Here is a 27,253-nt window from a genome sequence, read left to right as displayed (position 1 = left end):
GAATTAAATATACCCATTTTGTTTTTTGTTAACCTACAGTATAGGTGACATCAGGCTTGCTACTTGTCCCTGATATACATGATTGACATAATTGTGCCTCTGGTATCAGAGATATTCAAGGTGAACCCTGCTCATCTTAGAACAGTTTTTTTAAAACTTTTCTTGCCCAGGCAGGGACCCCCGCCCAGGCAGGGACCCCCGCCCAGGCAAACCTGTGTTGTCTTATCATCAGGTGAATTTTAATTGCAAGTAGAAGTAAACCATTTCAAAATGAATAGTCCATTGGAAGAGGAAGTGAAAACTAACATAGCCTATTAGCTACGAAGGTAAAGGTATCATGGCGGAGGAGAGAAAATGTTGCCTCTAAAAAGTACATTTTCTGCAATTCAATGAATAATTCTCCATTGAGCTGAGAGAACATTTTGCAGATTTGAAACTAATTTCCAGAAATTATATGCATTTTGCCATGGTTAATGCTGTCTTCCTCTGCTCAAACATTATAACATCAATGTGCATGGGTCCTGAATGCCCAGTTTTTGGAATTTTCAATTATCCCTGACTTTCTAGCGTTTTATTTGATTGTTAGTTCTCAAATATGGTTTTGGTTGTTTAAGTTGTCACAAGGGGTTTTTCAATCCCGAAAATGTTCTATAAAAAATCTAAAAAATTAAGTAATTTATCTACTTTACTAGAGATGGATGAACTGGAAGAGCTAGCATGCTAACTGTTCCTGTATCCTTCCAGTGGCTCGTGAAACTACCTCTAATTTTCTTCATATGGGACACCGATACATAAAAATGGTATCCATGATGGTATTCTGTTTTAGCTAGCAATATTCATAAAAAGTACTATTTTTCACATATATATATATATATATATATATATATATGTTACCATGATACCTTTACCTTCAATTTGTAAGTCGCTCTGGATAAGAGCGTCTGCTAAATGACTTAAATGTAAATGTATATATATCTATCTATCTATCTCCCCCCTCTCCAAAAGGAAGAGTATTTGTCTATTAGTAGTCCATTAGTACAATCCAATCTCAATCCAATCAACTGTTTCTTAAATTGATCAATTATTGAGAAGGTCATGAATTGCCTGCTGTTTTATGAGTGGTGTAATTAGGTCACTCGAACTGATAATGCATTGCCATGATGCAGGTTAGCTTGTGTCTAAATCATGTTGCAATTTATGGGAATGTATCTGTTTAGAGGTCCAGTCAAGGATACAGCTTAATTTGCCATTGACAGCTTCCTTTTTGCATATGTTTGACCAAGGTGTTTAATTTTTCATTTGGTTCATATTTTTGCTGCTACTGGTTGAAAGCTGTCTTCCATTCTCATTAGTAAGCAGTACTGTTCACATTTTGGGCCTTTGAAGAGAGCAGATGAAAGCTCAACCTGCCAGTTAGTCACTTCACTGTGGCAGAGAGGCAGCAGCTAACTGCTCCAGGCTGTACTATTAAAGTTAGCTAGCCATTCAAAGTTGACAACAGGTCTTTCCCGTTAAGAGTTGATTAACGCACCCGTGCATCAGTCTAATTAACATAATATAAAAATCCCCATAAAAAATCTGCCTGTTTAAGCTAGAGATATCTCTCACGGGCTTCGTCTCAATTAACCGCATTCACCTATGCCGGCCATCCGCACTGTAGCGTCCGAACGGTTTGGCCTACAAACTATGGAAAGATGAGGCTCTCACGAACACGATGGTGTTCTCTGTGCCCCATGGGACTTTTCTGAAGTCGGTACAGCCGATGAGCCAACTTCTGTCTAATATGACCCTGTTATGGAAAGGGGGGACTCTCACAAACGCAATGGTGGTCTCCAATTGGTTCTACAGCCCCCTGTGTCAAGTGTCACGGGACTCGTCTGAAGGTAACCCGGTACTGGAAGTAGTTTTGTGCCCTCCCAAAAAAGGAGTTAAATATCTGTAAAAAAATAAATAATAATAATTCCTGAGCTTCCTTATATGTCCTAGATATGGGTCAGTCACTTCAAAACCGTAGTCACAAATTAAATCATAAGAATGTCTGTTTTTCCATTTATGAATGTGTTATTCAATGTGTTTCTATGGGCTAAATTCAATGATTCAATGATTTATCAAATAATATTTGTATATATTTTATACCTACAGGGGTCCTAAAATTCTAACTCAAATGGCTAAATCATCCATGGTATGACCATCTTAAAACAATTCCATATGTTAGCTTAGTAGAACCCCACCCCCATCCCAAGTGCTTAGGCTTTTAGGGGTTTTAATATATCTCAACCTTTCGTAATTACACTTTAGTGCTCTTAAAACAACTGCAGTGGAAGCGGAAATAATCAAATTATCTCCAACTTGGTGAAGCCCCCGGCCATAACCCTATATGTGGGTTTCATCAATTAACATAAATGCGTTTTATTTTTGTGTTAATGAATTGTAAATTTGTAGTTTAACAACTGCTAATGACAAATGAATTACCATCTTTTCATATTTTACAAGTCTAAATATAGTTCTGAAGTTTAGAGGACTTCAGAACTATATTTAGACTTGTAAAATATGAACACAGTGGAAAAGGTGTTCTTTGGTGTGGCATCTGTCGATGGTCATGGGCAGCTGCTGTCTGTGCTTTCTAACATGCAGTATCTTATTCATAATATTTCACTGGCAAGTCCATCTGCCACACTGAAAATGTCAGCCAGTTCATTTTGCATAAAAACACAATATATTTCTACTAACAGTATTCTTCTCAGATATTTTACTTCCCTCCTCCCCACCAGTCGGTGTGTTCATTGCTGAAGCAAGATACCAGGGCAACAAATGCAACTCTGGAGTCAAAACTGAAGAGGAAATCAATATTACAGAGCGAATACAGTTACAGGCTTGGACCTATTTCATCCTACAGTATCTATTCTCAGTTCCTCTTCACTCTCTACTTTATTTTTTACCTTGATAGATGCTAATAGGAGTCAGTTGTCAAAATTGGTGTGGTATCTACTCCGCAGTTGATTTTCTGTTCACTGATGGGAGCGGCCAGCTTAAAGTGGAGAGTGGTTTGATTGTTAGCCATATGGGCAGGAGACTTTACTCTCCCGGGCCTGCCGTGGGATTGCACGGAGGAGATTCGGTGTGGCGGCGATGGTGGTGTCTCCCATAAGCACTGCCATCGGAATGGATCAGGCCTGACTGCAGCACAACATTTGGGAGTGACAGTGTAAGGGGAGTGATGTTTGTATGATGGGCCCTGGCGCTGGCAGGAGATTAATGGGGCCTCTCTTCAGTAGCAGAGAGGAGAGGAGCCAGGCAGGACAGGCAAGCCTGATTCCCCTGGATCCCTGCCAGCCGCTCTGGCAGAGCCATGGGGCCTGTCGCCAAGGGCAGCTCATCTACCATCTACCCATCCACCCGGCCCCTGTCTGGACAGCCGCCTCAACCACAACATATTACCAGAAAGCGTCACATAATATGTCCAAATCGTTGTGTGTTCTGCCACTCCCACTACCTCTTAAAGACAAATTTCAGAATCTGCCAAACATGCTATTCCTTCTTAATTACCTTATGGTGTGTCTGCTTTGAGTTGCCAAGGGAACCCCACTGTTGGCTTGGAGACGAGGCATTGCAGAATCCAGGTCAAATCCTTATCTCCTATAACCCAATGTTGAGCTCATCAGATGCTCTCTGGAAATAAAGCTTCCTGTGTCTGGCTCTACCATGGAGGGGTTTACCAGTGGGGTATAACTATTGCATGGCAGATATAACAGAGGACATAACAATAAGCTTGCGCTAATATCTGTCCTTCTGATGATTTAAGTGTCACCATCAGGTTCAAGATGAGGCATCTGTGTTATTATTATCCAGTTTTGATACGGTTGGGGTTTCTATTGCTAGTAGCATTTAATCATCTGTAGTTTGTCTTGTAACTAAGCAACATACGTTGCTGTAATGTCTGTCTTTCTACTCGCAACATACAGATGTAGGATCTTAATTTGATCACTCTTTTGTTGATGAGAATGTTTCTGTTTGGCAGGAAATGCAAACTTGTAGTGTATTCTAAGTTTAAAAAGGCTTCAGAAGTTTGTAAATTCTACTTTAAAATATCAGACTGTATTTGCCCTAACGTATAATGTATTAACCTCTACAAAAAATATCCATGAATTATAATCCATATAACAATTCAGATGTCCTGTTGCTGCAGGATTATTTTCCTGCCGTAGCAAACTGGCTCAAAATAAGATCCTACATCTGTACAGTAGGCTGTGTTTTATTAGACATTTCAATGAAAATATACTGATTGAGAGGGCAATATACTGTAATGACTTGAATAAATTGACTGCCTCTTTTCCAATGTCAGAGTGTACACATTGAGGGGAATAGCTCCTCTGTTTTAATTTATTACTGCCTGCCTGACAGTTGTTCACTTCATTGCATTAAATAATATGGAGGCATTTAAATATTAGTCACCAAGGGTGGTAAGTTTTACTGTCGGGCAAGTCACAAAATGCTCTTCATGGGTTTACAAGCATTGGGCCATATTCTACCATTTAACTTCCTTTATCCACTATAAACACCCCCTGTTAAAGCCTTCTAGGATATTGTTTCCTCCTGCTGAGTAGTTTTAAGGTGTGTTGAGTCTATTCGAATCTGTAAAACTCAATGGATAACTCAGAGTGGATAAGAAAAGAGAGCCAGCGATTACAATCTGTATCCCCTTGTCACCTGTGCTGACTGCAGAAGCACTGCATATTTCTCACAGCATAATCTCAATTCATTTTGCTTAAAGTGGTAAAGAGCTGTTGTGAGTGTGGTAAATATCCCTACCAGCCTGCATTGGGGATCAGGGTGCCAGTCGGCCATGTCTAATTGCATTCATTCATATGCAGTGTGTGGTAAGGAGAGCGGCAGACAGAGAGAGAGAGAGACACCGTTGCCCTAGAGCACACAAAAAACTATACAGCCTAAACATCAGCGCCGCAGGTAACTTCAACAAAGCTGTGAACGAACTGAGAGACAAGGCAAGAAGGGCATTCTATACCATCAAAAGGAACATACAATTCGACATACCAATTAGGATCTGGCTAAAAATACTTGAATCACCAACCAAGAATTTACAAAATGGGAAAAACACCAAATTGAGACTCTGCATGCAGAATTCTGCAAAAAGTATCCTCAGTGTACAACGTAAAACACCAAATAATGCATGCCGGGCTGAATTAGACCGATACCCGCTAATTATCAAAATTCAGAAAGAGCTGTTAAATTCTACAATCACCTAAAAGGAAGAGATTCCCAAACATTCCATAACAAAGCCAATACCTACACCGAGAGAACCTGGAGAAGAGTCCCCTAAGCAAGCTGGTCCTGGGGCTCTGTTCACAAACAGACCTCATAGAGCCCCAGGACAGCAACACAATTGGACCCAACCAAATCATGAGAAAGCAAAAAGATAATTACTTGACACATTGGAAAGAATTAACAGAAAAACAGAGCAAACTAGATTGCTAATTGGCCCTAAACAGAGAGTACACAGTGGCAGAATACCTGACCACTGTGACTGACCCAAACTTAAGGAAAGCTTTGACTATGTAAAGACTCAGTGAGCATAGCCTTGCTCTTGAGAAAGGTTGACGTATGCAGACCTGGCTCTCAAAAGAAGACAGGCTATGTTCACAAAATGAGGTGGAAACAGAGCTGCACTTCCTAACCTCCTGCCATATGTATGACCATATTAGAGAGACATATTTCCCTCAGATTACACAGATCCACAAAGAATTTGAAAACAAACCCAATTTTGAACTCTGATATCTACTGGGTGAAATAGCAGTGTGCTATCACAGCAGCGAGATTTGTGACCTGTTGCCACAAGAAAATGGCAACCAGTGAAGAAACAAACACCATTGTAAATACAACCCATATTTAAGTTGATTTATTTTTCCTTTTGTACTTGAACTATTTGCACATCGTTACAACACTGTATATAGACATAATGACATTTTAAATGTCTTTATTTTTTTTGGACCTTCTGTGAGTGTAATGTTTACTGTCAATTGTTATTGTTTATTTCACTTTTGTTTATTATCTACTTCACTTGCTTTGGCAATGTTAACATGTGTTTCCCATGCCAAGTCCTTGAATTGAATTGAATTGAGAGAGGCAAACTGCTGCATTGAGCAGTATTAAATGTACTTCCTGTGTAAGGTCTCACCTCTCTGATTATGTGGCATTGCATTTGCATTACCTGGACCTCGGCCACGAAGAACAGTAGTGTAGAAAGAATGGACTAACCCTTTACATTATTTCTGGGACAAAAACAAACAGATCACTTTTCCCCTCAGGCTTGAAAACAAGTACCCTGATGTCTGATGTTTTGTGACAACCTAGCCTATTACTCCTAATAATTATGGCACCATGAAGCAACATGGACTGTATCACTTGAGGAGTTTGCTTTTGCCCAGTCTCCTTTGCAATAATTCTCAACTATTGATCCAGTATATGAAGTGCAAAATTAGAAATGGTAGGCTTTGGCTGGCTTGTATAGCCATGGGTTCATCCTGGCTCTGTGCCTTATTCTGCCTGTCTGAAAGGACAGTGGTTTTTGTATGAATCTACTGGCTTTTTTATTCTAGTATGAGTTCCCACATTAGCGAGTAAAAGTATTCCTGCCTTTTGGGTTCCATTATCTCAACTATAGAAATTACGGAAATTGACTGGAGATGACGAGTAATAAAAACTCCTATCTCTCTGTGTGTTTTTATATTCTGAATCTGAAGGGCCACTGATATCCTAGGAAGACCCATAGCAACTTGTTAAGCTGACAAAGTCTGAAGTTGCATTTTAAGAATCATCCAATTTGATCAATGCACATCTTGTCTTCTCGTCAAATTAGACCTGGCCTCTTTGTTCTGTAAGTCTGGCCAAGCAAGACTAATGTACAGTATGTTGTACGTTTATGCTGAATGTATAAAGAGTAGCTAACCATGTGCTAACAGGCAGCTGACAGAAGTGTGTAGTCTGAGTGGACAGACAGGGCAAGCAGCAGTCAGCTTTGATTTGTGTCTCAGCAGGGTTGCCATTGGCCAGGCTTGGCTAGAGGGCAAAGGGGAGATGAGGATGGCAGATAATAGCCTCTGAGGTAGATCTCAGGACAGCAACACAACTAGTCAATCATTATATTATGTCTACTCATCATGTGCCTGAAGACTCAAACAGCTGCAGTCAACTGATGCTATTGAGTTCACAATGTGTTTTAACCCTACATGAATGCTTACTGTAGTAGGTAAGGCTGTACTGTACACTACCTTGTTGTACCTAAAGTGAATGCTATCTCCTTTTGCACTCCCGAAGGTGTAGTGAGACTGATGTGCTCCTGAGAATCAATTGTGTTAGTTAGCCAGCTAGCTTCAGTTTCTGGCTCATGTTAACTTATTATGAAGAACTCATTCCAATACTGCATTAAAAACCAATTCTGTTCTAAATCGTCCAATTTTAGATAGACAGACAGACCTAATTTCATTTAATTTCATTCCTGCTGATATAGGTTCATAGAAAATGACCTGCACATGTCACAAAAGGAATGAGCTGATGCATTAATTGTCAGAGCTCACAATTGAAACACATCCCATTCTGCATGTTTCATTAACCTTTATTACCAGCTGTTCACTCTTTTTTCAAAGTAAAGAATAGGTATGATGAACTGAACACAATTATCTTGGATAAAATCCAATTTGTGCTTGAGCCGAAAATGTGGCCGGAGGCTCTGTATGGAGGGTGTGACGCAATTGCTGAGGCCAAATTGAGCTCCGTACCGCATCTCTGTGTGCCTCCCAAATGTTGTAACAGTGCGGACGGCTCCTTATAGCTCCGCATTGACATGATTGGTTGACGGTAGGAGGGTGCGGGAGATCCTGCATAAACACAAACTCAATTCCTTGACAACAGCTCTGCTCAACAGCTCTGTTCTGCTCCACGATGCGCACGATGTATGTATGAATGCCTGGCACTTGCAACACCAGGGTTGTGGGTTCGATTCCCATGAGGGACCAGTATAAAAGTATGAAAATATATGCACTCACTACAGTAAGTTGCTCTGGATAAGAGCATCTGTGAAAATGAAAAGATTTAATAAAAAATATATTTATGTGGGGTAAAAATAAATGATTTGACCTTGTTGGCTAAACATCAGCCTGTCATATTTATTGAAAAGGTGCTTCATTATATAACACTAATACAAACTCTTGCATGCAGGCACACTTGGATGATTCACCTATTCTCTTAATATGCTGTTAATACCTTGGATTTAGGAACTGTTGCTTCTGTAAGCTGGATGTAGAATGTTTGGAGGGTAATAAACATCTACTGATATTATTTCTGTTTGTCACTATGTCCAGAATCTCCCAATGGTTGTAAAAATGCCGGTTTACTCTTATCGTCCAGGGGCATTTCATTTTCTATATCAATAAAACATTTTACATCAAGAATATCTACCTTTTGAATCACGTGTCATTAAGTGCACATCATGTTGAATGTTTTTATTGTCACGTGCACAAGTACAGTGAATTGTCATTTTTGCTTGCTCTTCCCCAACAATGCAGTAATCAGTAGACATAAAAAACAAGGGAAATGTGAGTAGGCATCAGGATATATGATCAACACAGTAGCAGCAGCAGACAGTGCATTCGGGAAAGTGTTCCTTCCCCTTTTCTACATTTTGTTACGTTAAAGCCTTATTCTAGTTGATTAAATTGTTTTTTTTTCTCATCAATCTACACACAATACCCCATAATGACAAAAAGTCAAGGGGTCTGAATACTTTCCGAATACACTGTATGTGAGTGTATGTGTGCGTGCGTGTGTTAGTATGAATGAGTGTGGGTTTTATCTACACTACCAGTCAAGTTTGTTCCAGGGTTGTTGTTTTTTAAAAACTATTTTCTACATTGTAGAAGAACGGTGAAGACATAAACTATGAAATAACATATATGGAATCATGTAGTAACCAAAAAAGTGTTAAACAAATATTTGAGGTCCTTCAAAGTAGCAACCCTTCACCCAACATTTTGGAATGAGACGTTCGACGAGCAGGTGTCCACATACTTTTTGTCATATAGTGTGTGCACCCTCAGTGAGGTGAGAGAGAAAACGAAGCAGAATATTTCCTCATTTTCTCACTGCTATTATTGTACAATGTAGAAAATAGTAAAAATAAAGAACAACCCTTGAATGAGTAAGTGTGTCAACTTTTGACTGGTGCTGTATATATCCTGCTCCTTTTTCTCTCACCTCACTGCATGTGTGAGGGTGACACACAGCACTGTGGATTTATTCAGTAGTACGTGAATAACCATCATGGTTGGGGTCTTTATAGCAAAGCAGTACTTCCACAAGTATGAAAAATGTATACATGGCCAAGGTTGTCGTTAAGGAGGAAGTGAGGACTTCAATAGAAAGTAGAGGTTAATTCAACCTACATTCTGTCAAGTGCATGAATATACCACATACATTAGGAGTATGACTAGTTACTACATGTAATTTGCATTGCTTGCTGTTTGGGGTTTTAGGCTGGGTTTCTGTACAGCACTTTGACATCGGCTGATGTCAAAAGGGCTTTATAAATACATTTGATTGATTTGATAAGATGCAACTGTGATGCAATTTCCACATGAATCATGGCCGATGACCTTCAACAATGAGCTCTGGGGTTGTAATAACCTCACATGCTTCTGGTTAGTGGTTCTACGGCTGGCTGATGGGTGTTTTGGGTGGCATTAGTGGTCCTTAGAGAGGGAGGATCTGAAGAATGCTGACCAGACTGTTCAATTCAGAGAATGCTTTACATTGCTGAGGTGTAATTCCACTATTTTCCCAGATTACAGGGCACCTTAAACCATTCTTACCCTCTCTCTGCAGGGCCCTATCAGGATGGAGATGTCATGCTCTGCTCAGGCCTGAGGGAATGGCACAACACTCTGTAATAACACTTTTGAGATGAAAAGGAAGAGAAATACACTGCTTCAGAGCACTAGCAGGATTTGAACACAGATTTGGCTCATTAGTCCAATCAGTCACTCCTCTCTTTTTGTAGTAACAATAACAAATATGGACCTTTGACATTGTAAGATTTGACTAATGTTTTGAGTTGTGCCTAATTCACCGGTGCTCAAATGAGATATTAGATAGGGTGGATTACTTCATAATACCCCGTTTAATCAGCGCTATATTAAGAAAAAGAATGGAGGAACCAAAGATATGGTATTGGACAAGTTTTACAAGGTTTCCTATAACTTTCCAGAGATTGTTCTCCCTGGTAACTCCTTCCTGCTCTCAGAACAACTCACAGTTCTGAATCTAGACCGAGTCCATAGAGCTTTGATCCACTTAAACTGTAGGTATCAGTCTATCGAAAGAGGACCTTTTCTGCTGAGGGAACGTGTTCTGTTTTAGATGCGCTTGTTTGATGACGCGACGGTAACCGCTATTGAATGGAGCTCATTCCTTTGACCTGTCATTACACCTGACTCTCCCATTGGATTTCATTTTTTAAATGATGTTATTTGAGAGGTGCAGCACTTGAGTCCATACTGCTGCTATAAACAGTGGAGCTACTGTACAGTAAGCTCCAAAAGTATTGGGACAGTGACAATTGTTGTTGTTTTGGCTCTGTACTCCAGCACTTATAGAAATTATAGAGTGACTATGAGGTTAAAGTCCAGACGGGCGAGTGAACCGTTTAGAAATTACAGCACTTTTTGTACAGAGTCCATTTTAGGGGATCAACTTTTGGGACAAATTCACTTATACGTGTATTAAAGTAGTAAAAAGTTAAATATTTGGTCCCATATTCATAGCACGCAATGACTACATCAAGCTTGTGACTACAAATTTGTTAGATGCATTTGCTGTACTTTCCGGTTGTGTTTCAGAATATTTTGTGCCCAATAGGAACCTGTTGGGCAGAAAATATGGTCATAACACTGTCATGACACATATTTAGACCTGTTGTGACATATTGAGTTATTTTATGGCTGGTTATGACACCAACAGTTGAAGTCAGTTTACATACACCTTAGCCAATGACATTTCAACTCAGTTTTTCACAATTCCTGACATTTTAATCCTAGTAAAAATTCCCTGTCTTAGGTCAGTTAGGATCCCCACTTCATTTTAAGAATGTGAAATGTCAGAATAATAGGAGAGTGATTTGATTTATTTCAGCTTTTATTTATTTCATCACATTCCCAGTGGGTCAGAAGTTTACATACACTCAATTAGTATTTGGTAGCATTGCCTTTAAATTGTTTAACTTGGGTCAAACGTTTCAGGTATCCTTGCACAAGCTTCCCACAATAGGCTGGATGAATTTTGGCCCATTCCTCCTGACAGAGCTGGTGTAACTGAGTCAGGATTGTAGGCCTCCTTGCTCACTAATGCTTTTTCAGTTCTGCCCACAACTTTTCCATAGGATTGAGGTCAGGGCTTTGTGATGGCCACTCCAACACCTTGACTTTGTTGTCCTTAAGCCATTTTGCCACAACTTTGGAGGTATGCTTGGGGTCATTGTCCATTTGGAAGACCCATTTGCGACCAAGCTTTAACTTCCTGACTGATGTCTTGAGATGTTGCTTCAATATGTCCACATAAGTTTCCTACCTCATGATGCCATCTATTTTGTGAAGTGCACCAGTCCCTCCTGCAGCAAAGAACCCCCACAACATGATGCTGCCACCCCTGTGCTCCACGGTTGGGATGGTGTTCTTCAGCTTGCAATCTCCCCCTTTTTCCTCCAAACATAACGATGGCCATTATGGCCAAACAGTTCTATTTTTGTTTCAACAGACCAGAGGACATTTCTCCAAAAAGTACAATCTTTGTCCCCATGTGCATTCGCAAACCGTAGTCTGGCTTTTTTTCTGGCGGTTTTGGAGCAGTGGCTTCTTCCTTGCTGAGCGGCCTTTCAGGTTATGCCGATATAGGACTCGTTTTACTGTGGATATAGATACTTTTGTACCTATTTCCTCCAGCATCTTCACAAGGTCCCTTGCTGTTGTTCTGGGATTGATTTGCACTTCTGGAATTTTCCAAGCGGTTTAAAGGCACAGTCAATTTAGTGTATGTGAACTTCTGACCCACTGGAATTGTTATACAGTGAATTACAAGTGAAATAATCTGTCTGTAAACAGTTGTTGGAAAAATGACTTGTGTCATGCACAAAGTCGATGTCCTAACCGGCTTGCCAAAACTATAGTTTGTTAACAAGAAATTTGTGGAGTGGTTGAAAACGAGTTTTAATGATTCCAACCTAAGTGTGAACTTCCGACTTCAACTGTACATAAGGGTCTAAAAACCCACAAAATCTACCTTGCCCATGACATGTTATGCGCGTTGCACAGTCTTCCAGTAATGTTGAAATAAATATTACCATTTTGATATCTCAACAGCGTTGATTGGTACCAATGCAATCAGCATAACAGGGAAGGGGAGGGGATACACCATATTACCCAACAAACAAAAAGAATGTCATGTTATTATGATGTCCCATTCTAAATGTTGCCCGCTGGGTGAGCACCAGTGAAAGTCATCATAGTCATTCACAGAATGACCATGTGCATGGTTAGCATCTTCTGTAAAGCAGTCTTATCGATCTTTGTATCAGTCTTTGCATTTAGCTTAATACCATTATATTGCACTGCATATAATTCTGAAGTAGGTCAAAGTAAAATCTGAGATAAATAATATATGTTATAAATTCTTGCATGGCCTGCTGCTGCTCATAATAGTTTTATGGAATATAGTAAAGGATTTTTCATTCTCAGTGCTTAACCTTGTAGCTTTTATAGTATCAAGGACAGGGGTTCATGAATTGCTCGTTTTGGTTTTCTAAAATCCTATTCTTTGCACATTGTTGCTGTCAGAGTGATTTCAGGCCAGTCCATTAGGTGACACCTAAGGTAGAGCGAGCTTTTTTTTTGCGATGGAATTTTGGCAATGTTTTCACTTGACATCGGAGATCCCTGCGACTGCTTTGTATTATTTTTGACAGTTCCTAGTTTTTGTCTTCCTGTACCAGTTTAGACATCATGTTTTTGTTGCAAATATTGTTATGAGAAATCAAAGCATACTGGATTGGGTCTGTGTTCTTCTTCTGTATTCCTTTCCCAGAGTTCTGAATGGTATGGCCCGCTGCGTCACCACTGGAATCCCAATTAGACAATACAGGTTGATTATTTGCAATGCCTCGTTCCCCAGCCTGCTTTCTAATGCACACTGTTGACAAGCCTTTCCTCTCTTTCGGTTCACTCACGTCAGCATGAAATCACTATTTTCTGATGAAAAACAAAAAATAAAACATGTGCTTTGTTCCAGTGTGTTAGAAATATTTTCATAATTCGTCCTGTTGGGTATGGTGATGTAAGGACAGTAATTTAGCAGGAGCTCTCCTCTGTCAGTCCCAAATCATGGAGGTGTCAGTGGAGAACTTCACTGATTAAGTGTAACAGGATTTTGATCACCAGAATCAGTTTTGTAGATCACCAGTCACTCTCAGGGTGAAGCTTGTGCGAGGAGGAGAAGAAGAGAGCTGGATGCTCTCTGTTGCATCCAGCTCTCTTCTTCTCCTCCTCCATTTTTAAACTTGCTTTGGATTATCTCTGAAAGTGGTTCTAGGCCACTTAGGAGAATGAGGTATCATGTGAGAGCCTGCATGCTCAGGCAGCATATCTACTACATTAGCTATGCACTGGAAAGTCATCGATAAACAACATTATTCATTTAATTATTTCTAAGTGGGGCTTTTAAGTTTTTGTTTTGATGTTATTAAAGGCCCTGTATTAATTATTTCCTCTTGACTGCTCCTGGGCAGCAACTAAGTCCAAGTGTATCAGCGTTGTTTGTTGCAGCCATCTATAACACCGGCGGAGATCACTGTAGTGGTAAAACTTATTTACATAGCCTTGTTGATGATATGTTCTGAAGCCACAAGCACTAGTTACTGTTGTGCTGCTTATCAGGCCTGGACTACTCTGTGGTACAGAGGCAGTCTGGTGTCAGGCCCCGTGTTGTCTAACATGGACCTGATTACTGCTGCCTCAATGAGATTGCAGGCTGTTTCAGCTACCTCCAAGCAACTTTCACGTCTCCTCACAACACACACACACACACACACTCACACAAGGTTCCCCTCTCAGGCAGATTGGGATGTGAAGTGGGACAGGCTTAGTGTACAGTGCATTTGGAAAATATTCAGACCCCTTGACTTTTTCCACATTTTGTTATGTTTCAGCCTTATTCTAAAATTGATTCAATAAATTGTTTTCCTCATTAATCTACACACAATACCCCCTATTTGCAAAGTGAAAACAGGTCAAATAAAATAAATGATCAAAATACTGAAATAGTGTCACGACTTCCACCGAAGTCGGTTCCTCTCCTTGTTCGGGCTTCGCTCGGCGGTCGACGTCACCGATCCACTTTTAATTTTCCATTGGTTTTGTCTATGTTTTCCACACACCTGGTTTTCATTTCCCTATTACTGGTCATGTATTTAACCCTCTGTTTCCCCCATGTCTTTGTGTGTGAGTGTTTGTTATTCAGGTCGGTACGTTTCAGGCTGTTTTTTTTCCCCAGGTGCTGTTTTCACCTGTGCTTTGTGGCAACTGTTATTGTTGGCACATTGGTATTGTTACTTTGTGCTATTTCTTAAGTAAAGTGCGTTCACTCATCTCTGCTCTCCTGCGCCTGACTTCATGCACCAGCTACACTCACCGCCTGACAAATACCTTATTTACATAAGTATTCAGACCCTTTGCTATGAGACACAAAATTGAGCTCAGGTTCATCCTCTTTCCATTGATCAACCTGACAGAGCTTGAGAGGATCTGCAGAGAAGAATAGGAGAAACTCCCCAAATTCAGGTTTGCCAAGTTCGTAGCGTCATACCCAAGAAGACCCGAGGCTGTAATAGCTGCCAAAGGTGCTTCAACAAAGTACTGAGTAAGAGGTCTGAATACTTATGTAAATGTGATTTTTCAGTTTTTAATTTGTAATAAATGTGCTAAAATTTCGTCATAGGCTGTTGTGTGTAGATTGATCTGGAAAATAAACTATTTAATCAATTTTAGAATATGACTAACGTAACAAAATGTGGAAGAAGTTGAGGGGTCTGACTACTTTCTGAATGCACTGTATGTACTGTAATATCTGTGAAAAGGAGAAATCTCTCTCTTTCTCTCCTCTCTGCATTTACTGAGACGAGGTTTGATGAACACGGCTTATTTGTTATTTCACATTTAAAGTGGTAGTTTAGCACAGTTAAATGCTTCATGTACTGATGCTAAATGCTTTATTAGCCCCCAAATTGATGTTGTGTGTTGGAAAAGGTGCTTGAGGTTGGCCAAAGTACATAATGGTGTATATCGAGAGGGGGAGGTGGTAAAATGTGTTGTGAGCAGGAGTGAAACGAAAAATCTGTACTGTAGTTTATCGGGGTTGTGTGTAGCTCATAAATGAGCACATGAGATGGAGATGGAGAGCCTTGCAGAGAAATTGGCTGGCACAGACTACAAAGAAATTAAATTGGTGCTAGCAAAGGCGAGGGGAGTCTTTCCCAGAATAATGCATCAATGGAGAAATTCTGAAATGCAGCAGTTTATGTGTGAGAGTCAAATGTGTTCTGTATGGGAAGGTCACTTGTTCCCCAGGACTCATTAAAGTTGGGCCTTAATGGGATGAGTGTAATAATGGATGCAGAGGATGGTCTAATGTGTGTAGGCTAGAGGCATCGCTTCATTTGTAAATTTGGAGGTGCCGGAACAAAAAGTGAGTTCAATAGAGAGGTGACCTGGGGGGCTCTGAGGTACTGGAATGCATGAAAAATAATCACCTTTTATAATAAAGCTTTGCATGAATTATCATCGCTTTTGCATAGTGGAATATTGCCGTAGTGTAGAAGTGGTTGCAGAAGTTGCACAAATGGGGATTATTTGGGGGGTTTAAGCCTAGGGTCCAGGAAAAATGCACGCAATTCTATATAATTTGACATGACTGCATTTTTTTATACCGCACAAATGGTCGAAATGACCGGCTACTTTGGCACTGACAAAATGAGATCAATTAAAACAACCTCGTCGTGAATCCACCAATAGCCTAGGCCTAGGTTTGTGGAGACATATACAATATGAGGAGGAAATTATAGTCCTAAAAAAGCTTTCCAGTTTCACTGAATAAACTCAATGATGTGCCTCTCACTCAGCAGGGCTGGCTGATGCGCTCAAGTGCCACAAGCCTATCTCTCTTTTGTTTTACTTTGTAAACCAATGCTGTTTGCTCAATAGGCCTATTTGGAAGTTGATAAAATATTTTGGTAGCTTATAGACATATATTTTCCTGTGATTGTATTTGAAATATTACGAAAGGCCTGTTTTGGCTGCATGCTGTTCACTGACAGATTTGCCGCTCATTCCCGACTGTATTCCTTGTGATTGGGCTACACACAATCCACAGCTAGGCATTTAAAAAAAAAAAGCTATTGATCCTCTGTGGCATAATTATAGGTCTACTCCTGGTGTAGTATTCTGAATTACTGTGCATTCGGAAAGTATTCAGACCCCTTGACTGTTTACTTAGTGCCTTACTCTAAAATTGATGAGAAATATATATTTTTTTATCCATCTACACACAATACCCCAAAATGGCAAAGCAATAACGGATTTATTTGACATTTTTCCAAATGTAGCAAAGATGAAATATCACATTTACTAGTATTCAAACCCTTTTCTCAGTACTTTGTTGAAGCACCTTTGGCAGTGATTACAGCCTCGAGTCTTCTTGTGTATGACGCTACAAGCTTGGCACACCTGTATTTGGGGAGTTTCTCCCATTCCTCTCTGCAGATCCTTTCAAGTCAGGTTGGATGGGGAGCATCACTGCAGAATGAGTCATTAGGATGTCATGAAATGGTCGCCTAAAGTCATCAGGACATCCCCGGGACCAATCTGGGAACTAGACAAAACCTCAAGGGGAGCATGACACAACGTCTCAAGAACATGCTAAAATCTCCTCAGGGAGATCCCCGGGACCAACTGGGAACTAGAGAAACCTTCCAGGGGACCATGACCAATGTCCAAATGTCGTCCTAAAAACATCCCTGAGACAAACCGGGAACTAGATAAAACCTCCAGGGGACCATGACACAATGTCTCAAGAACATGCTTAAAACGTCCTCCAGGACATTCTTGGGACCAACCGGGAACAAAAAAACCATCCTGGGGACCATGACACAACGTCCCAAGAACGTGCTAAAACCTCCACGAGACAAACCGGGAACTAGAAAAAGGTCCCCTGGAGATCGTTCCTTTGTGACCATCACACAACATCCTAAGGACTAGTAAAATGTCAGTCCTGAGAACGTCCTGACATGGTCTTCCATGACATCCTGGGAACTTACAGGGAACTACAGTGCACTATGACCCCCGAAGAGTGGTAGTAGCATGGCAATTGAAATGCCAGGGTTATGGGTTTGATTCCCGTGACCACCCATAGGTCAAATGTTCCTAGACCGTCATTGAAAATAAGAATTTGTTCTTAACTGACTTGCCTGGTTAAATAAAGGTAAAAAAAAAAATGTATGACTGTAAATCTCTTTGGATAAAAGCGTCTGCTAAATGGCATACATTTATTATTATAGAAAGATCACTTTGGATCATCACTCGACGTCCAAAGGACTAGTAAAATGAAATTCCCGAGAATGTCCTGTCTTCAGTGATGTCCTGCTAATTTACAGGGAACTTACATAAAGGTCTCCCAAAGAATATTCCCTGGGATCATCACGCAAAGTCCTAAGGACTAGTAAAATGAAAGTCCTGAAATAGTTCCCAGCTACGTCCTGGGAAGGTACAGGGATATAGACAAAGGTCCCGCAGCAAACATTCCCTTGGGACCATCACGCAACTTTCTTATAACGTTCTTAGAACGTCAGTGGGATATGCTGTGGGGATATTTTTCAGCGGCAGGGACAGTGAGACTATTCAGAATCGAGAGAAAAATGAACGGAGCAAAGGATGACTGCTGGATGACTAGTGATGTGCGTTTGGAGCAATACTGGCTGTATCCAAGGCTCAGCAAATTGTTCACATAACAACAGAATGCAGCAGGCGACTGAAGAGAGAAGAAACAACCAATTTTTTAGTTACAGCATCAGCGCACGCTCTGGAAAGACCGCGAGAGAGTGGAAAGGCAGTTTGCCAGTTAACGTACAGCAGCGCGTCCCCTGAACAATAACGAAGAGGTAGTTGAGAAGCCTGACCACGGAGACGGGAGTGAGAAGGTGATGAAGTGTACTTCATGAACTGTAACCGAAAACAACTGGCATTTGGAAAGTTTGAGGTGAGGGAGAAAGTGTGGTGGAACAAGTATTGTTAGCATTGTTAAGTATCTTGCTAGCTGGATCGAATTATCCATTAGCTAGCCAGGGAAATGTTGAGCAACATTAGCCAACTGATTCAAATAATTGAGTTTATGGTGTGAAAGTTAGCTGGCTAATAATGTCAGACAGCTAACGTTAGCTAGCTAATGTCAGATGAGTTAACATTAGTAACCAACCAATTCGTTATAGTATTAACTGGTAACGTTATACGACTCCTTGCCATTCCTCCAAGTTATAACACGTCAGTTGCTTACTGGACCCTGGCAATCTGTGTGAAATGTTAGTTCTTTAGCTAGTTAACTACTATCTGTGAACTAATGTTTTCCCTCTATGTGCTTAATTTTTTTTCAGAATGAGAGAATTAGGTGAAAATGAGGCATTGCTTGTTAAACAAGTGTAGCTGGAGCTGGGCCTGGCTTAAGATGGGTGCCACTATAGAGGTGAAAGGAACACCACACACTTTCCCTCTTTCTCACTTTGTCAATACAGTGGATAAAAAGGGGTATGCCAGGTGTACTCTCTGCCTGAAAGAGATCAATTATGCCAACAAAGAACAGATGTCCACAGGCAAAAGTGTACAATGTAATAATGTGTAGTGTAGACCAAAGATATTGTTTTTGTTGTGTTGAAATTGACAGTAACACGTGTGTGGGGGGATTAAAACATTTTTTTACTCAGTGAACTTATTTTTGCACACATGTAGCCTTGTGCATTTGATCAATGTCTATAGTGACCACTATAATAGAGCAAAAATAGAATGTATGTTTGTTTCATTCTATTTATACTTCCCAAGTGCAATATTTAGATGTGTGTGTGTGTGTGTGTGGTCACAAGTGTTCTATTATAAAGGCTGTCATGGCTAGCTGCAATATTAGTGTATTGTTTTTTTTCTCAAGACTTGAGTGTCATTTGCAGTAAAGTCTAGGCAACAAATAACATTGGATTGCTTTCTTTACATTTTTTTTTAGTTGTGAGTTAGGTTCACATTAACCACTTTTTATTTTACACACAGACTGATCATGTAGATTATATTCTTTGTTGTTTAATTAGTTAACCTGCATTTCCCCCTAGCAGGGATGTTTCAGTGTATAAAAAAAAGTGTCAGCTTATTAGGCCCTCACCAGTTTGCATCCTTGATTTAAAAAAAAAAAAAAAAAAAGTTAAAAAAAATATATATATTTGCAAACATTATCGGGTATTGTGTGTAGATTGAGGGAAAAAATCTATTTAATTGATTTTAGAATAAGTCTAACGTTACACGATGTGGAAAAAGGCAAGGGGTCTGAATACTTTCCAAATGCACTGTAATGACTATGTCCTTGGATCTTCTATGATCTTCTATGTAGAAGAACACCTTACCTTCTAACAACTATTGTGTAGCTTATGATAGAGCAATCGACTTATGTAGATTGTCATAGAGCAAAAGTTGTTACATGTGTGTGTGTTTGTGAGAGTCTCAACTTTTCATAGATAGCTTTTAATGGGTTGTAAGATCAAACCATTCAGATGTTTTTTGGAAAAAGACCCGGGCCCATTTGGGATCCGCCAATGTTTCACAAACACCGCTCTAGCTCAGCCCCTGTTAATCACACAAACTAATGGTTGGTACCGACAGATGAAGAAGAAATAGACTAATCCAGATATCTGTAGGTTTAAAAGTAGTTATTACTTTGGAGAATAATTTATTCCTGCCCAGCCAGAGACAGTGGACATGGTGTCTGGCTTCAGAATTCAGATCAGCTTTTGATAGTGGTTCATGGGCCAAGGCTAGGTTCATACAGAGGCATAAGTGCTGCAGAAATATCAGGCAAAACAAGAAGACAAATTGCAGTGAACTGTGTCGTTACCAGTATCTGCAAGAACATTGGCTAAGGAAACATATTCAGGTACATCAAGGCTTGTTCACTTGCAGATGTTACATTTGAATACATTCTTGTCATATGAATTGTGCCCTGTAGGTTAGTTGGTAGAGCATGGCACTTACAACACCAGGGTTATTGGTTTGATTCCCGCAGGGGACCGGTACGAAAATGTATGCACTCACTCCTGGATAAGTGTCTGATAAATTACTTAAATGTAATGCTCAGTGTTGATTACAGTGATACCTTGGTTTGAGTGCCACAGAACAGTCCCAAATGTCAGTAGGTGTTGCCAGATTCCAGCAGGGTGAGTTACCTGTTCTACTTCCCCTACATCTTCTCTATAAAGGTCTGCTCTGCCTGGTGTCCTGGATCTGTCTCCATTATATTGTGTCCCCAGTTCCTAGGGCCCGATCGATGTGACCTAAAATACAGCACCAATCACCACCATCCTCAGTCCTAACTTTATTGCTCAGCATTGCACTCTCTCCAGACATTTAGCTGTTGTCAACACTATTAAAGTAGTGCACACAAGCTAATTTTCAAAATATACTTTTTGATGTAAAGGGAAAATAGTAAAAGGTATAAAGGTGTCTACATAAATGATTATTACCTGGACATGAATTGACGTTAAAGCCTCACTCTACTGTGTGAAAAGCACTGTGCTTTATGGTTAAAGCCCTCAAGCTGTTCCTCCTTAGACACCACACCAGTGGCAGGAATAGGATACTCCAGTCTGATCTTTTTTGGAAGCGAGCTCCTGTTCATGTCGGGATTTGGACATAGGCCTGCTTCTCAAGAGAGGACATAGTGTATCCTCCCTGCATAGGAAGCATACTGCCTCTGCCAGGAGACCGGTATTTTTATGGCACAACATAGCATGCTTACCCTGTAATTATAGGTTGTTGGTACATGCCCTGTCTGGCTTTTCCCCCATATTCGCTATTTACCCCAAAGTTTGTGATAGATTCCCTATTTCTAGCAACGGAGAGTGAGACATCATTATGCTCTGGTTCCTGCCCACTCTCCTGCTCAAGGATCCTCTGCAACAGAGGCAGAACTGGGCCATGGATCACAGGCTTTTTGCCAAGAAAAGAGAAACTAAAGTGGTGGTGAGATTGGCCTCAAAAGAGGCACACTCAAATATAGCTAAATCCCTCAGTGCTGTACCATACAATGAGGTTGTTGGTAATGCTATAATGTTCTAACCAGATTTTTGTCACTCACTTGAAGGCTTGGATAGCTCCTTGGTTTAAGAGTCCGTGACCTGACTGCTAAGTTTAAGAACACAAATTATTCTATTTTAAGCCATGAAACCTCTCTCCACACTTGTAATTCAGACAACTGAAGCCAGTAAATCCCAAGTATTCAAGGACATTCTCAAGTTCACTCACTGAGTTTAAAAACTTTCTACAGTAAATGGTCCCAGGCTTTGTGATGTTGAGCATTTTGCCTGTAATTATTGCAGAGGCCTATGGTCTGACATTTGCGTGAAGAGTCAGAGTAGTAACAGATGATTCCTTCTAACCTCAAATCCACCTAGAGCTATAAAGGAGGATGGGCAAGCAGGCAGGCAAGGACCAGAGAGCAAGTGAAACATGGGGGTGTGTGTGTATGTATCTGTTCACTGTGGCAGAAATGTATGGCTAAAACGGTGACCTATTTAGTGAGGCTAATTAGGCAATTCTGCAGCCGACCAATGGCAGTGTCAGACTGCAAAACCTTGCATACAGACTGCAGCCAATAGAAGAGCTGAGCCTTATTTGCACTATTGTTTTCTCAGTGAATAGCACACCTGGTGATTGAACATGTGAATGTTGTTGTGATGGTAAATACACTACATGACCAAAAGTATGTGGACACCGGCTCGTCGAACATCTCATTCCAAAATCATGGGCATTAATATGGATTTTGTCCCCTCTTTGCTGCTACAACAGCCTCCACTCTTCTGGGAAGGCTTTCCACTAGATGTTGGAACATTGCTGCAGGGCCCTGCTTCCATTCAGCCACAAGAGCATTAGTGAGGTCGGGCACTGGTGTTGGGCGATTAGGCCTGGCTCGCAGTCAGCATTCCAATTCATCACAAAGGTGTTTCGTTGAGCTCAGGGCTTTGTGAAAGGCCAGCCATTTTTGCATGGACCTCGCTTTGTGCACTTGGGAATTGTCATGCTGAAACAGGAAAGGGCCTTCCCCAAACTGTTGCCACAAAGTTTGAAGCACAGAATCGTCTAGATTCTACTATGCTGTAGTGTTAAGATTTCCCTTAACTGGAACTAAGGGGCCTATCCCAAACCATGAAAAACAGCCCAGGTGTTTGAGTAAGCTAAACTAGCTAGCTACATTCGCTAGCTAAGTGAAAGTGAAAAGATTACACAATGAAATATAGCTAGCTCTCTCGTTTCTACTTCATTTTTAAAGAAATGTATTTGTTCAAAACTTTTCAGCTATTGTCTTTCTCTTTTAGTCAACTACTCACCACATTTTATGCAGTGCAGTGTTAGCTAGCTGTAGCTTATACTTTCACTACCAGATTCAAGCCAAACTTTATTTGTCACATGCGTCGAATACAACAAGTGTAGACGTTACTGTGAAATGCTTACTTACAATGCCTTAACCAACAGTGGAGTTCAAGAAGAGTTAAGAAAATATTTTCCAAATAAACTAAAGTAAAAAATAATAAAAAGTAACACAATAAAATAACAATAACGAGGCTGTATACAGGTGGTACCGGTAGCAAATCCACCCTTTGATTGGGTGGACAACATGTCAGTTCATGCTGCAAGAGCTATGATGGGCTGGAGGACGTCCTCTGGAAGTTGTAATAATTCATGTGTAAGTCTATGGAAGTGATACGGGGGGTCGGGGGTGGTCTGCCGGGCATTGGGATGACAACCCAACTCGGGATGAGGAGGGTTTTTACGGGTGGAATAGCGGGGACCAGTTGGAGGTTTACTTAGTAGCAATGCAAATATCATGGTACAGGAATATAGACACTCAATCATCATGTTACTTTTTAATGGTACGTTTACAAACATATATTTTGAAAGTTGTCTCATTATGGTAAGTGGGGAAATAAGTATAGCCAGTTACAATTGTAATGGCTTAGCAGATAATAAGATGATCAGTATTTACCTAGCTATAAGAGAAGGAATTTAATATCTGTTGATTACAGGAAAGTCATTCAACAATTTTAGATGCAGTTTTGTGGAAAAAGGACTGGAGGGGCGAAATATATTTCTTCCATGGACGAAGAAATTCAAAAGGGGTGATGGTATTAATTAACAGTAATTTTGATCCAAATGTGCAAATTGTCCAAACAGATCATCAAGGTAGATGGATTATTTTAAATACGTTATCGGACAATTAACAGATATGGCTTATTTAACTTATATGGTCCAAATAATGATGATCCAAGCTTCTTTGAAAATACAGTTGAAGTCAGAAGTTTACATACACTTAGGTTGGAGACATAAAAACTCATTTTTCAACCACTCCACAAATTTCTTGTTAACAAACTATAGTTTTGGCATGTCGGTTAGGACATCTACTTTGTGCATGACACAAGTCATTTTTCCAACAATTGTTTACAGACAGATTATTTCACTAATAATTCACAATTGCACATGGGGACAAAGATCATACTTTTTGGAGAAATGTCGTCTGGTCTGATGGCCGTAATGACCATCGTTGTGTTTGGAGGAAAAAGGGGGAGGCTTGCAAGCCGAAGAACACCATGCCAACCGTGAAGCACGGGGGTGGCAGCATCATGCTGTGAGGGTGCTTTGCTGCAGGAGGGACTGATGGACTTTACAAAATAGATGGCGTCATGAGGATCGAAAATTATGTCAAGACATCAGTCAGGAAGTTAAAGCTTGGTCACAAATGGGTCTTCCAAATGGAGAATGACCCCAAGCATACCTCCAAAGTTGTGGCGAACCGGCTTAAGGACAACAAAGTCAAGGTATTAGAATGGCCATCACAAAGCTCTGACCTCAGTCCTATAGAAAATGTGTCGGCAGAAATGTTTGCGAGCAAGGAGGCCTACAAACCTGACTCAGTAACACCAGCTCAGTCAGGAGGAATGGGCCAAAATTCACCCAATTTTATTGTGGGAAGCTTGTGGAAGCTTCCCACAAAACGTTTGACCCAAGTTAAACAATTTAAAGGCAATTCTACGAAATATTAATTGAGTGTATTTAAACTTCTGACCCACTGGGAATGTGATGAAAGAAATGAAAGCTGAAATAAATCACTCTATTATTCTGACATTTCACATTCTTAAAATAAAGTGGTGATCCTAACTCACCTACGACATCTCCGAGTATGCCCACGGAGATGTGGGCATACTCGGTATACAAATCCCAAAATAAGAAATGATCTCACTCCAATACATTTTAATAGAAAGTTAGCAAAAATAGATAAGATCTTGCTACCATGGAAAGGAAAATATCTGTCTATTTGTGGAAAAATCACCCTGACTTAACTCTTTAGTCATATCCTTTTACTCTCTGTTCCGAACGTACTAGACGACCAGTTCTTATAGCCTTTAGCTGTAGCCATATCCTACTCCTCCTCTGTTCTTCCGGTGATGTAGAGGTTAATTCTGGCCCTGCAGTGCCTAGCTCCACTTCCATTCCCCAGGCACTCTCATTTTTTGACTTCTGTAACCGTAAAAGCCTTGGTTTCATACATGTTAACATTAGAAGCCTCCTCCCTAAGTTTGTTTTATTCACTGCTTTAGCACACCCTGCCAACCCGCATGTCATAGCCGTGTCTGAATCCTGGCTTAGGAAGGCCACCAAAAACCCTAACTATAACATTTTCTGACAAGATAGAACTGCCAAATGGGGCGGAGTTGCAATCTACTGCAGTGATATCCTGCAGAGTTCTGTCATGCCATCCAGATCTGTGCCCAAATAGTTTGAGCATTTACTTTTCAAAAATCCACCTTTCCATAAACAAGTCTTGCACCGTTGACACTTGCTATAGACCCCCTTCTGCCCCCAGCTGTGCCCTGGACACCGTATGTGAATTGGTTGCCCCCATTTATCTTCAGAGCTCGTACTGTTAGGTGACCTAAACTGGGACATGCTTAACACCCCGGCCGTCAAACAATCTAAGTTAGATGCGCTCAATCTCAAACAAATTATCAATGAACCTACCAGGTACAACCCCAAATCCATAAACACGGGCACCCTCATAGATATCATCCTAACCAACCTGCCCTCCAAATACACCTCTTCTGTCTTCAACCAGGATCTCAGTGATCACTGACTCATTGCCTGCGTCCGTAATGGGTCTGCGGTCCAACGACCACCCCTCATCACTGTCAAACGCTCCTGAAAACAGTTCAGCGAGTAAGCCTTTATAATCGACCTGGCCCGGGTATCCTGGAAGGATATTGACCTCATTCCGTCAGTAGAGGATGCCTGGTTATTCTTTAAAAGTGCTTTCCTCACCATCTTAAATAAGCACGCCCCATTCATTTTTTTTTAACCAGGAACAGATATAGTCCTTGGTTCACTCCAGACCTGACTGCCCTTGACCAGCACAAAAACATCCTGTGGCGTACTGTATTAGCATCGAATAGCCCCTGTGATTTGCAACTTTTCAAGGAAGTTAGGAACCAATATACACAGTAAGTTAGGAAAGCTAAGGCTAGGTTTTTCAAACAGAAATTTGCATCCTGTAGCACACATTCCAAAAGGTTCTGGGACACTGTAAAGTCCGTGGAGAATAAGAGCACCTCCTCCCAGCTGCCCACTGCACTGAGCTTAGAAACACTCTCACCACACTGTCACATTTTTCTACGGCTGGCCATGCTTTCCACCTAGCTACCCTTACCCCGGTCAACAGTCCTGCACCCCCCACAGCAACTTGCCCAAGCCTCTCCATTTCTCCTTCATCCAAATCCACATAGCTGATTTTCTGAAAGAGCTGCAAAATCTGGACCCCTACAAATCAGCCGGTCTAGACAATCTGGACCCTCTCTCTCTAAAATTATCTGCCGCAATTGTTGCAACCCCTATTACTAGCCTGTTCAACCTCTCTTTCGTATCGTCTGAGATCCCCAAAGATTGGAAAGCTGCTGCGGTCATCCCCCTCTTCAAATGGGGAGACACTCTAGACCAAAACTGTTATAGACATATATCTATACTACCCTGCCTTTCTAAGGTCTTTGAAAGCCAAGTTAACAAATAGATCAGACTATTTTGAATCCCACAGTACCTTCTCCGCTATGCGATCTGGTTTCCGAGCTGGTCATGGGTAAACCTCAGCCATGCTCAAGGTCCTAAACAATATCATAACCGCCATCGATAAGAGACAATACATCACACAGCACAGTTGAAAAATATATGGCAAATAAAAATCCAAAATGGATGGTGTAAAGAAATAGATGGGAGGGGTTGAATGGAGCTGAAGGGTGGGACTAATAACAACAAGATATACAGGGTCTGTAAAATGTATATATGTTCAGAAATGTTGTGAAATAGTACAAATGGACATCAGAAATAGACGAAGGACTAAAAACAAACAAAATATAACTATTGTAAAATAGATTGTCTGTAAAATGTATGTAAATCAAATCAAAGTTTATTTGTCACGTGCGCCGAATACAACAGGTGTTGTGAAATGCTTACTTACAGACTAACCAATGGTGCGGGAAAAAAAGGTATATGTGGGTGTGTGTGGGTAAGTAAAGAAATAAAACAACAGTAAAAAGAAATATGAAAAAAGAGTAGCAAGGCTATATACAGACACCTGTTAGTCAGGCTTATTGAGGTAGTATGTACATGTAGGTATCATTAAAGTGACTATGCATATATGATGAACAGAGAGTAGCAGAAGCGTAAAAAGGGGTTGGCGGGTGGTGGGACACAATGCAGATAGCCCGGTTAGCCAATGTGCGGGAGCACTGGTTGGTCGGGCCAATATAGGTAGTATGTACATGAATGTATAGTTAAAGTGACTATGCATATAAGATAAACAG

General features: G+C 40.6%; 1 protein-coding gene across 3 annotated transcripts in view; it reads left to right on the top strand.

Moving 5' to 3' along the window:
• LOC115144992 (leucine-rich repeat-containing protein 7-like) overlaps nt 1-27,253 on the top strand; it is a 155,404-nt gene that overhangs the window by 1,131 nt on the left and 127,020 nt on the right. The window lies entirely within an intron of this gene.

This window comes from Oncorhynchus nerka, linkage group LG17 (assembly GCF_034236695.1).
Source record: "Oncorhynchus nerka isolate Pitt River linkage group LG17, Oner_Uvic_2.0, whole genome shotgun sequence".
NCBI lineage: Eukaryota > Metazoa > Chordata > Actinopteri > Salmoniformes > Salmonidae > Oncorhynchus > Oncorhynchus nerka.
This window is presented reverse-complemented; position numbering and strand designations above follow the sequence as displayed.